Source organism: Electrona antarctica, assembly GCF_951216825.1.
Source record: "Electrona antarctica genome assembly, chromosome: 24".
Taxonomy (NCBI): domain Eukaryota; kingdom Metazoa; phylum Chordata; class Actinopteri; order Myctophiformes; family Myctophidae; genus Electrona; species Electrona antarctica.
Window position 1 is genome coordinate 22,891,852 of NC_136803.1, and position 11,950 is coordinate 22,903,801.

General features: G+C 42.0%; 1 long non-coding RNA gene across 1 annotated transcript; it reads left to right on the forward strand.

The window, feature by feature from the left end:
* The first annotated feature begins 3,872 nt into the window (after positions 1–3,872).
* Positions 3,873–7,266, forward strand: LOC306917049. The gene is made up of 3 exons (XR_013789100.1): positions 3,873–3,999; positions 6,088–6,184; positions 7,144–7,266. It is a non-coding gene; the product is annotated as an uncharacterized lncRNA (long non-coding RNA).
* The last annotated feature ends 4,684 nt before the right edge of the window (positions 7,267–11,950 follow it).

An 11,950-nucleotide genomic window follows, 5' to 3' on the forward strand; every position in this document is an offset into this window, starting at 1 on the left:
TATTGCTGCTTTTGCTTTGGCTAAGTACAAAAAAATCACACCCGTGTGAAGTGAGGGGCGCTCTAATCATCGTACTCAGATTCAAGAATGGTGGTCCCTCATTGGCCAAGGGTTCCCACCGACATACCCCGCCGATTCGCTCAGACACATATGACGTGAATTCTCCATTCATTGTCAATGGCATTTATAATATTTGTTCAGACAACACAAACATTGAACAGCTGTTTATCCTCAAAAATCGGAGGATTCTTTCACCACTGCCCTCCTCCCCCCCGCAGGAGAACGCAGATAAATGGAAGACGCGTGATGGACAGATGGACGGGCTGACCACCAACGGCGTGCTGGTGATGCACCCGCCCCTCACTCAGGACTCCCAGACCCTGTGGAGGGAGATCTCGGTGTGCGGCAACGTCTTCGCCCTCCGGGAGACCAGCTCGGGGCAACGGGGGAGGAGGATGGTGAGTACATGTTCACAACAAACAGTAAGCCTATACACATGCACAGACTATAAACAATATAAAACGGTTTGCAAACTGCAGTGCAGACTTTATTCTCATACATAAATACACACATGATCCTGGTAGAAGATCACATATTAATAATTACAAGTGTTGCTCTGCTTGCTGATTTGCATAACACGGCTCATTTGTGACTGAAGCACGGACGTAAATATAGCAATGGTAACGATGATTGTTGATTCATTAAATAAATGACATGAAACAGACTTGAGTTTGTCTGAATGTAGCCTGTACTATAGATGATAGTAGCTTACAAATGTGTAAATTTAGATTAGTCAGAGCCAGAGGAATGGTGTAGATTAGTGTAAGTATTTTTGCATACTTTTTAGAGGGTTTGTGTGGGGGTCCCTTATTACATTCTCTGTATGTGCATTTGATATTTGCATGTTGCTTTATTCAAACCCTATACTTAAATGTCCATGGTCCTCCAGGGGTCTATACCCAATCATTTGGCCTATTTTCATCGAATATCCGCCTACTACAGTATGAGACATTCCCAGAATAGGAATGATCAGGTTCATGGGCTTAATATCAGCTAGGCCTAACCATCAATGTGTGTAACCTGTGTACCCATGTTGGGTTTTGCCATTTTAGCTTTCTTTCTTTCTTTCTTTCTTTCTTTCTTTCTTTCTTTCTTTCTTCAAATTTGCACAAACTGTATGCATTCTCGTGTATACAAAAACACCAGCCAAATGTTCCGTTCTCATGTATTCCGTCCAGGTGCACAGTGAGTCTCAGGAACTGGTGGACGGCTCCATGATAAACCTGAGTGGTGTAACCCTGCTGTGGCGCACGGCCGAGGGCCTGGCGCGCACGCCAATCATTGAACACCTGGAGATCCAGCGAGGCCCGGAGCTTTATGCCGGGATCCCCTGTTTTGTTTACAAATTCAAAAAAGTAAATTGGTTTATTCTCACAATTATATTTGAACGACTACTAATCATCAGCAATTCCGTTCAGGTGGCAACCCCCTAAGTGGGAGCGGAGAGCCATGGAGCCACATGCACAATGACATGAACTCATTCTTTATTGGGATCCCCATTAGCTTCCACTGCTGCGCTCGCTAGTCTTCCTGGGGACCACACAAAACAACACGCTCGCTAGTCTTCCTGGGGACCACACAAAACAACACGCTCGCTAGTCTTCCTGGGGACCACACAAAACAACACGCTCGCTAGTCTTCCTGGGGACCACACAAAACAACACGCTCGCTAGTCTTCCTGGGGACCACACAAAACAACACGCTCGCTAGTCTTCCTGGGGACCACACAAAACAACACGCTCGCTAGTCTTCCTGGGGACCACACAAAACAACACGCTCGCTAGTCTTCCTGGGGACCACACAAAACAACACGCTCGCTAGTCTTCCTGGGGACCACACAAAACAACACGCTCGCTAGTCTTCCTGGGGACCACACAAAACAACACGCTCGCTAGTCTTCCTGGGGACCACACAAAACAACACGCTCGCTAGTCTTCCTGGGGACCACACAAAACAACACGCTCGCTAGTCTTCCTGGGGACCACACAAAACAACACGCTCGCTAGTCTTCCTGGGGACCACACAAAACAACACGCTCGCTAGTCTTCCTGGGGACCACACAAAACAACACGCTCGCTAGTCTTCCTGGGGACCACACAAAACAACACGCTCGCTAGTCTTCCTGGGGACCACACAAAACAACAACACGCTCGCTAGTCTTCCTGGGGACCACACAAAACAACAACATAAAAACAACATACAATACCATATGCATACAAACAACAACTGACACTTGTCTGTCTAAGTTCAATTACATTATAATGCCAAAGATGTAGATAATGTAGGTTAAATATCATGTACAAAATCAGTCCAATTGTGTGACCTCTCCCAATAATGTTTTTTTAAGTATTTACTTTTGATTTGTTTTATGTTAACAGACAATGAGTTCCACTGTTGGGTGGCTCTATAAATAACAGATGTTTTTAAGTGTTTCTGTATTTGGTTTTGGAATACCCTGAGCTTACCTGTCTAGTTTGTTATCTATGTTTTAGACCTGAACTAAATAATTGATCTCTGTAGAAATCTGGCTTTCCCTCAATGATTGCATTTCTGGTAAATCTGATAAGACTAGCAGTTAATTTAGCCTCTACAGTTAGCCATACTAAACTGTGGTGCATCCTAGCAACATTGGTTTTAAAAGAGCAGTACAGCACTAATCTTGCAGCTCTATTTTGTGCTAGCTGGAGGTTTTCTTTTATATCTCTTTTAGCAGCAGACCGCACAATACCATACTGTGCATGTTGTTGGAATGAAATAACGTGACTGTGTTCAACAGGATGGTGTTCAACAGGATGGTGTTCAACAGGATGGTGTTCAACAGCAAGGTGCTGGCAACTTGAATGATCAACAGGGTGGTGTTCAACAGCAAGGTGCTGGCATCTTGAATGATCAACAGGGTGGTGTTCAACAGCAAGGTGCTGGCATCTTGAATGATCAACAGGGTGGTGTTCAACAGCAAGGTGCTGGCATCTTGAATGATCAACAGGATGGTGTTCAACAGCAAGGTGCTGGCACCTTGAATGATCAACAGGGTGGTGTTCAACAGCAAGGTGCTGGCATCTTGAATGATCAACAGGGTGGTGTTCAACAGCAAGGTGCTGGCATCTTGAATGATCAACAGGGTGGTGTTCAACAGCAAGGTGCTGGCACCTTGAATGATCAACAGGGTGGTGTTCAACAGCAAAGTGCTGGCATCTTGAATGATCAACAGGGTGGTGTTCAACAGCAAGGTGCTGGCATCTTGAATGATCAACAGGGTGGTGTTCAACAGCAAGGTGCTGGCATCTTGAATGATCAACAGGGTGGTGTTCAACAGCAAGGTGCTGGCACCTTGAATGATCAACAGGGTGGTGTTCAACAGCAAGGTGCTGGCACCTTGAATGATCAACAGGGTGGTGTTCAACAGCAAGGTCCCCTAGTGTTTGTGTTGATTGTATTATTCGAACTCCTTCCTTCCTTATTCCTTCCTTATTCTTCCTTATTATACCCAACTCTTCAGACTCCATCTTAGCCCATAGCACTTTCCATTGCCCCGACGACCTTACGCAAAGGCTCAACTTATGTAACTTAGATAGCATTTTATTTCAACATAGCAGTATGTATGCATAGTTCATTATATAGATATTCATTCCACGGTTCTTAGCATACGTATGATTCATGATGAATATTTTGTATGCATGTATTTGATGTATTACCATGTCTTTTGTTCCTGCTTACTGTAAATCGCTCTGGATTAAGAGCGTCTGCTAAATGCCCAAAGTGTAAATTGTTCCTCCGCTTTTCGCATATTTTTCAGTATTACCCGGCAGTCCTCCCCCAACTCCAGCAGCTGACCAAGCACCGAGGCCAACACCATCACCACCGCCCAAATCGCAGAAGGCACTACCGAGGAACTTGCAGGAGCAGCTAGCAATGGGGTTCAAGTTAAACCCTGTAAAGGTGACTTCAGACCAAACAAACTTTTTAATGTTTTTTTTTGTGGCTTTCGCCTTTATTTTATATTTTTTATGGAGGGACAGACAGTAAGCTGACAGGAAATGGGGAGAGAGATGGGGGGAAGACGTGCAGTAAAGGCCGTCGGGATCGGGAGTCGAACCCGCGGCACACTGCCGGACTGGATTACCAGCCAAGGTGCCTGGACCGCTGAGCCATGGCCCAGGCCAGACCAAACAAACTTGTTTAGACTACTTAAAACTGCAACAGACTAGCATCAGCGCAAACTATGTCGGCCGACGACACATTATTTCTCCCCATGCTAATTGCTAAAAGCAGCCTGCAGCGCTGGTTTGCAGTGAAGAATCTGGCAACCCCCCGCCTCTGCCTCTGCATCCTGCAACAAAAACAAAACACACATACTGGTAGCATTTCTTTCGCTAGCTTTGCTTAGTTTGGAGTTGATCGATTGGAATTGAGAGTTGATATTGAGAATAATGGTATCTAGTTCACACTACCAGTAGTCAGCCCTGAAACATGATGAGCAGACTAGAGATCATCACTGCAACACGGATAGCGTCGGCTACCGAGGGTCACCAGCCGACCGAACATGTTCGTCGGGAGCTTGTCGTTGGGAGTTTCCTGCCGACAAGCTCGCGGCGCTTCCAAACTGGCGCTACCTTAAGATGTTCCTGATTTTCACATGCATGCTGCTATCGATCGTTGCTAAATCAGTTCTGAAAAAAGCTGTCTTATCTGAAACCAAGCCAATCTGTTCAGTGTTGATTACACCTGATACAGATACATAACATCACATACTTTAAAGGTAGTGTGTAGTGTGTAGACAACATTTCCATCTGTGTGCAACAAAACCAAAATACAGCCAGAGGGACGTGTCTTTCTGCAGGAAAACACCCCAGCACAATTAGTGGCTGGGAAAAACTGCAAAATGTATAAATATATTTAGAATTTAGGCTTAAATGTTGCCTTAAAAAAAGGACTGTAAAGTGTTAATTTAAGGATGAGTGTACACATTTGTATAGTCTCAAAACTAAATGAATGGCGGATGACAGCGCAGTGTGTCAGCAAACCGCAGCAAATTAAATATGCAAGAATCCCAACTTCTCCGCCCATTCGCATCGAGTCTACCGAAGTATTAGTGAATGCGACCTATGTAGGGGCCATTTTGACATGACTCCATGAAAAGTCAGCTTGCAGGATTGCTACTGTGGCTTCAGAACATTTTAGATGAAAGAAAGGTTTTCGTCTGAAATCTGAGAAAATAAATGTTTTTCATCTCTGGTGAACAGTTGGAGGTGCCGCTTCGAAAATCATTACAAGTTCTTTTGCTTGTTCTAATCAGTGGGGTTTAAATTCTACAAATACAATGCAAAATTCACTATAGAATATTTGTTCCTCATCCTCAATAACAGCTTTTGCTATCAAGTGAGATATATCTGCCAGGTAAGTGAAACACTGACTTGGATATATTTTTCATGTACTGCGGTTGCTTCAGTGAGGGTTCCAGGGGTCCTCCAGCCAAATGACCCTCTGTCACAATAATGACATTCACTTGAAATTTCTCAAGTGCAAATAAATATGTTTCAATATAACCTCTGATGTTTGTCATGTAGAACTATAACAAAAATATGAACTATGACTTGCGTGCGTCACATCATCATCATATCCAGCTTTCTGGCCTTGACAGCCCATACATCCAAACAGAAAAGGCCTATAATCTGATTGCATTACACTTGACACTTGTCTGTGTCAGTGGGAGTGTGGGACAATACAGTATGTTGGAAAGAGACTTTAAGGAGAGGATATCGTGGAAGTAGTGATATAGGAATCTCTGTTGGAAGACCATTAGTTACATTACCGTAGACTTATTGTTATAGACGTGCATCTTATTTTGTTTAGCCTGAAAGTGTACTGTACAGTATGTACAATAAATAAACAGACCAAATTAATATGAGCTACAGAAACAGTCAGATGTTTGTATACCACCTCTGATTCTGTCTGTCTGTCTGTCTGTCTGTCTGTCTGTCTGTCTGTCTGTCTGTCTGTCTGTGTCGCTCTCTCTCTCTCTATCAGGTCTCTGAGGAAGTCAAAGCTCCAAAAGGAGGAGATGTTCTCGTCAACCTATTCGGGAACATTCCATTCGTTCCAGCCACCATTCCGGCCGTGGACGGTAATAGTAGCAGCATCATAAAGCACCATAAAACTCATTTTCAACATTAGCTTCATATAATTGGTCCTCACTAATACGTATTATAACATGGCATAATTCCACGCTAAGAGAATATACAGTCTCAATCTTGCTGGAAAGTTGGCATGCTGAAGCCTTGCATTAATAAAAAATCTAAAGTTTGAAATGACCAAACCTGCCTACCGTCGATGATGCCATTGGTGGGCAGGTTTCGGAGAACTGTCCACGGAAATGGTGTCATTTTATAATGAGCATTTGGACTTTTCAAAACTGGTGAAGTGGTCCTTTATTCCAACTCTGGAATAATAGTAACGCAACCGGTTCTATTTGTTACGTTTGTACACACTCTTGAGTGGCACGTGAATACATTAACACGTGCACATTTTGATTTTAGTTTTAGTCGTAGTCTCTTGGAATAGTTTTCATTTAGTTTTAGTCACATTTTACCTCACCTGGAATGTTTTAGTGTTAGTCTAGTTTTAGACGACTAAATATCATAAGATTTTAGTCGACTAAATCTACAGGTGATTTAGTCGAGTAAAATGTATTTTGGCGGGCCTTGATGCCGTCAGCAATGATTTGCTGACAATAGCCGATCTACAAGCTCGCGACGCGTTGTGAGCTTGTAGATCTGCTATTTTCAGCATGCAAAGTGTAAAATGACTTATACTCTTGTCCATGTCCATTCCTAACATTTTAGTCTAGATTTTTAGTGTAGTTTTTTTTTTGTTGACGAAATTGTCAATATATTTAGTCTTAGTTTTAGTCATCATAGCTTAGTTTTCATTTAGTTTCCATTTAGTTTTCATCAGTGGAAAAAGGTAGTCGACGAACATTTTTCGTCTTAGTTTTAGTCGACAAAATCAACACTGCTATTGTTACTGTGTAGCACAGCTGAGTTTCCTAAAGAGGATTATTTCTCAATCTCTGTCTCTTTATAGGTGATGAAGAAGATCATGCAGTTCAGGAGGATGAGTGGTAACTGAGTGAGAATGAGTGAATTCCCTCAACTATTCAGCATATATTCACCATGGCAACAATGATATGACAGGATGCCGGCTGTTTTGTAAAAAATGATGCATACAGTAATACAGTTTACACGTGTGGGAGTGCGTGTGGACGGCATAAACATGGAAAGAGGAGAAATCAAATGCAATTAATTTTCAATAACCACCTCAATCCGTGATCAACGGATTCAAGATCAACAATGTTTTTAATGGTTATCCCTGAATCAAAACAATTATAACATGGAATTAAAAGTGATTTTTTTTTAAAAAGGGGCCAATTTACCTAGGCTATATTCCATATGACCCAAAGATAAAGTGAATCTTTTGGATGTTTCTATATTATAATGATGCTAATACTTTTAAAGCATTGCGTTTATTATTTCAGACCAGTATGTATATTTTCTATTGTGATTCATTTTTGACCCAGAATTTGATTTTCTTTTGTATCAAAATAGTTTCTGCATGCTAGCAGTACTGTGTAACTCTTTCCAGTTCAACAAGACCATAACAGCTAATGTGCAAATTGATTTTATATTGTTTATACAATATACTTATAAAGTAGTACTGACCACAGTACTAGTGTAGTATTACATTAGTATGATGGTTATTTAAGCGCAGTGCAATGGGAAGATATTGAGGCTCGGTACAGAACACAGACACCGCTCTTAATCCTGTTTTATTGAAGCCTGACTGACAGTCAACATGTAATATTTCTACTTTCCCTTGATAGAGCGAGCAAGTCATGCGCATGCACACGCACGCACACACGCACGCATGCACGCACGCACGCACGCACGCACGCACATACACATTACACACGCACCCACGAACACACACATGCATGCGCGCGCTCACACACACACGTCATTCTTGCAATTTTGGGGCATTTTTAACTGTAAGCCTAGAGCCCTGAAAATAGCAGATACAGTACAAGCTGACAACATGTTGCGCTGCAACGCGCTGTGAGTTTATAGATCAACGTTTTTGTTCAGATCATGCCACTGGCACCCAACTATATAAAGTATTAATATATTTTTTTTTTTTAAAGTTTAAATCCATTTCCATTTCTAACCCCAACCTCCAAGTGTCTAATCTCCACCTGAAACGTTTTCTATGTGTAAAGCTAGCTCTAAAAACATTAACAAACATTAACATTAACAAACATTTTGTTTGTTAACAAACATTAACAAGCAACATTAACATTAAAAAAAAAAAAAAAATCTTGTGAGGACAGGAAAACGGTTTCTCGTCTATTTCTGAAATTCTACTATACCTGTGGAGACATTTGGTCCCCACAAGTATAGTATTACAAACACGTGCATGCACACACACGCACACACTGTACAAACAGGCAGACTCATGGGTGAATCATCTGTACAGAACAATATCTCTGTCGAACATTCCGGTATTGAGCGACGCATGCGGTCGGACATCTATGGCAGCAGGACGCCATGGCAACGAGTGACGAGTGCACCGATCCCGGCGCCAACGTGCAGGCGGAAGCATATTCATAATCGTGCACCCCTAAATGATGTAATGTATTTTATATATTCATCGCGCCTACTGTACCTTTTTACTGAACATTTTTGTAAATTAACGTCCGACTTGATCATACAGAGTCATACAAGCATCAAAAGTAGGAGATCCACAAGCTCAGAAGGCTAAAGTAACGAGTTTTGAGGTTGTAGATCTGCAATTTTTGCTAACTTTTGAAACGGTTTTGGAGATAATAAGGGTTCCATCCCACAGACAGCTGATTCATTCATTCATTGTTATTCTGTGCCGTCCTCCTTGGCTCTTGGCTCTTTGGTAATGCAATGTTTGAATATCCTCTGGCATTCGGGTTTCTCCTAGATTAACTTCCCAAAATTAGGTTAAAACAAATTACACACTGTGTGTGTGTGTGTGTGTGTGTGTGTGTGTGTGTGTGTGTGTGTGTGTGTGTGTGTGTGTGTGTGTGTGTGTGTTCTGTGTCATAGTTGTATAAAAGCTATGAATAAATTATTAAAGGACAACTTAAGCCATTTTGAAAAAGAACCCACCGTCAAATGTTATAAGGAGGATTTCACTGCACGGAAGTGAATTCAGTTTAGTGTTGATTTTGACAGCACATTTTTATTTAGTTTTATAGTCTTTTGTACATTTTAATTGATCTTTAATCATATTTAAGTCTGAAAATGTGTTGGTGTTGGTCTAGTTGTATACTTGACTAAATATCATTATATATATATCAGAGTTTAGTTGACTCAGTCTAGAGTTGATTTTGTCGACTAAAATGTATGTTGGCGGGCCTTGAATGGCATCATAATGGCTGATTTTACCCTTTGTTGATGTTGAATGCAGAAAATATCAATTTTTCTGCTGCTATTTTAAGAGCGCCCAAACATAAAATGACTTGTCTTTAAGTTATCTTCTGCACTAGTCCCTCGATAACATTTTATTCTAGTTTATATTTGTTGACGAAATTGTCAATATATTTAGTCATAGATTAGTCATCGGTTCGTTTTTATTTAGTTTTAATTCTGTTTTCGTCAGTGAAAAAAGGTAGTGGACGAACATTTTTTTGTCAGTCTTGGTCAAAGAAATATAAAAGACCGCCACAGTCAAAGGTTGTACGGAGGATTACATTGCGTAGAAAATAAAGTGAGTTCAGTCCGATAACTGCATTCCTAACCAATATTTATTATAGAATGAATACAAATGTGCATATAATATTTCATTATATTACACATATTTTCATTTTGGCGCTCGGCTCGGCTACATTTTTATCCCTGCTTGGCACAATTGAACAACGTCATAAAACATTAGGAGAAGGGAGATAGATATACAATAGCCATCCCCAGTGGCGTACACAGACATTTAGAGGGGCAGGTGCTCAAGTGAAAAAAGGGCACCTTGTGCAGCACTTGGAACCGTCCGGTTTCCTTAATAATGTGAGATGTATAGATTTTGGGGCCTAAATAATATATTAGAAGCTTTTTCAATGTCACCATAGTCCACATACTGTGTATTTCCTTTTATTCAAAAGGGCACATTGCAAAAAGGGCAGGGGGTGCTAGAGCACCCCCTAGTGTCTATCTGTGCACGCCACTGGCCATCCCCCATGGATGATGGGGAACAAACAAATAGCCCACCGGTGGTGCTGGGGAGGCGGTGGGAGTAAACAGGCGCATACCAACAGTCCAGGGACAAAATGACAGCAGGAGGATGACAGCAAGGACTGTCTAAAGAGGACGAGACACGAAGACCGTACGGGCGACGCCATGTTGCTCCATGGTGCTCCATGGAAGGAAAGAAACATGGGCTATATGCAGCCAACACTTCCGCGTTCAGCTTCCTTGGTCTCAACTGCGCATGTTTCTTTCCTTCGTCGCGTACGGTCTTCGCGTCTCGTCCTCTTTAGACAGTACTTGGATGACAGCAGGAAGAACAGAGACTGAGGTGAGCCTAAGGGTGCGTTCGGAAATACCGCACTGGAGCACACTCGCCTATTAGTTTGCATTGCACAGTGCGCTCAGTGCACTATTTCCGAACGCGCCCTAAATAACCCGGCAATCGGTCAGCTGACTGCCACGTCAGCGAATGGCGTATGACGAATGAAGCGTGTGTACCATTGTAATACGATGCATGTATGCGCCCATGAGCATAGCATGAAGCCGCTCGAGTATAGGCTATATCTGACTGAACTAACTCCGCATGCAATCCTTTCAGTTCCCATTGCTGACAGGTTGGGGTGAGTGGGTGGTTTTCTGCTCACTGTGGAAAACATGCCTGAAGTGCTTCTGCAAGTGTACGAATTCACTGCTTGATTCTGAAGAGGTGATGACCCTGCCCTAGCTGTGACCCCAAACGTTTCGACTTCCAACAAGCCATGAACAGAAATGGCTTACATTGGAATGTGAGAAGTCTATGCTTTTCACGCAGATTCCACAGAGAGGCATTTCTCAACTTGTGCAAATATTATTAAGGAGAGATTCCAAAAAAATATTTCTATCTACTGAATATATTTCAGCTTTTTTTTCCCCTTTTCTTTTTTCGAGGCTATTTTTGAAACATTTGACACGTTCACCGCCATTCATGTAAATGTCATCCAGCGGTTAACACCATTGATGTAGATCTATGTCAAATGGTCTTTATAGTGGTTTATGATACATCACAGTCGTATACACACATTAGCTCTGGGTTGCTAGGCAATCGAGTAAACAGAAAATTAATCGGAAACAAGATGGCCACGCCTGTCCACATGTAGTTGTTTACATTATCCCATTTAGAACTTCTAAATTCTTTAAAAAAAAAAGTTTTCTAAATCCTACGTTTTCTGAAAAACCTATGTTTCTATGACAGTGGTGCTCGGACTCCAAAGAACCGACGATCGCAGCCACAAAATGTCTTCTCCGGACGGAAGAACAGACGTGAAGTGTCTGTCACAACACTGAACACACATCGAAAAATGCTGGCGGTTAAGGAAGTATTTATGTATGTATGCAAACTCGGCAACAAAAGTTCGGAAACTGAAAAAAAAAAACATAGGAAAAGCTAGCCTCGGTCCCAGGCTTACTCATCTGCGAAGAGAAAAGCCTGGTCACAACCTATAGGTAGAGACTATCGGTGGAAGTGTCGGCCAGAACATCCGTCCGATGTATTTCCCACGGATACGATATTCCTTTCACATGACCATTTAGGCCATGTGAAAATGCACACAATTTTTTATTATTTTTGTAGGTGCCCAATTGGGTCTGTC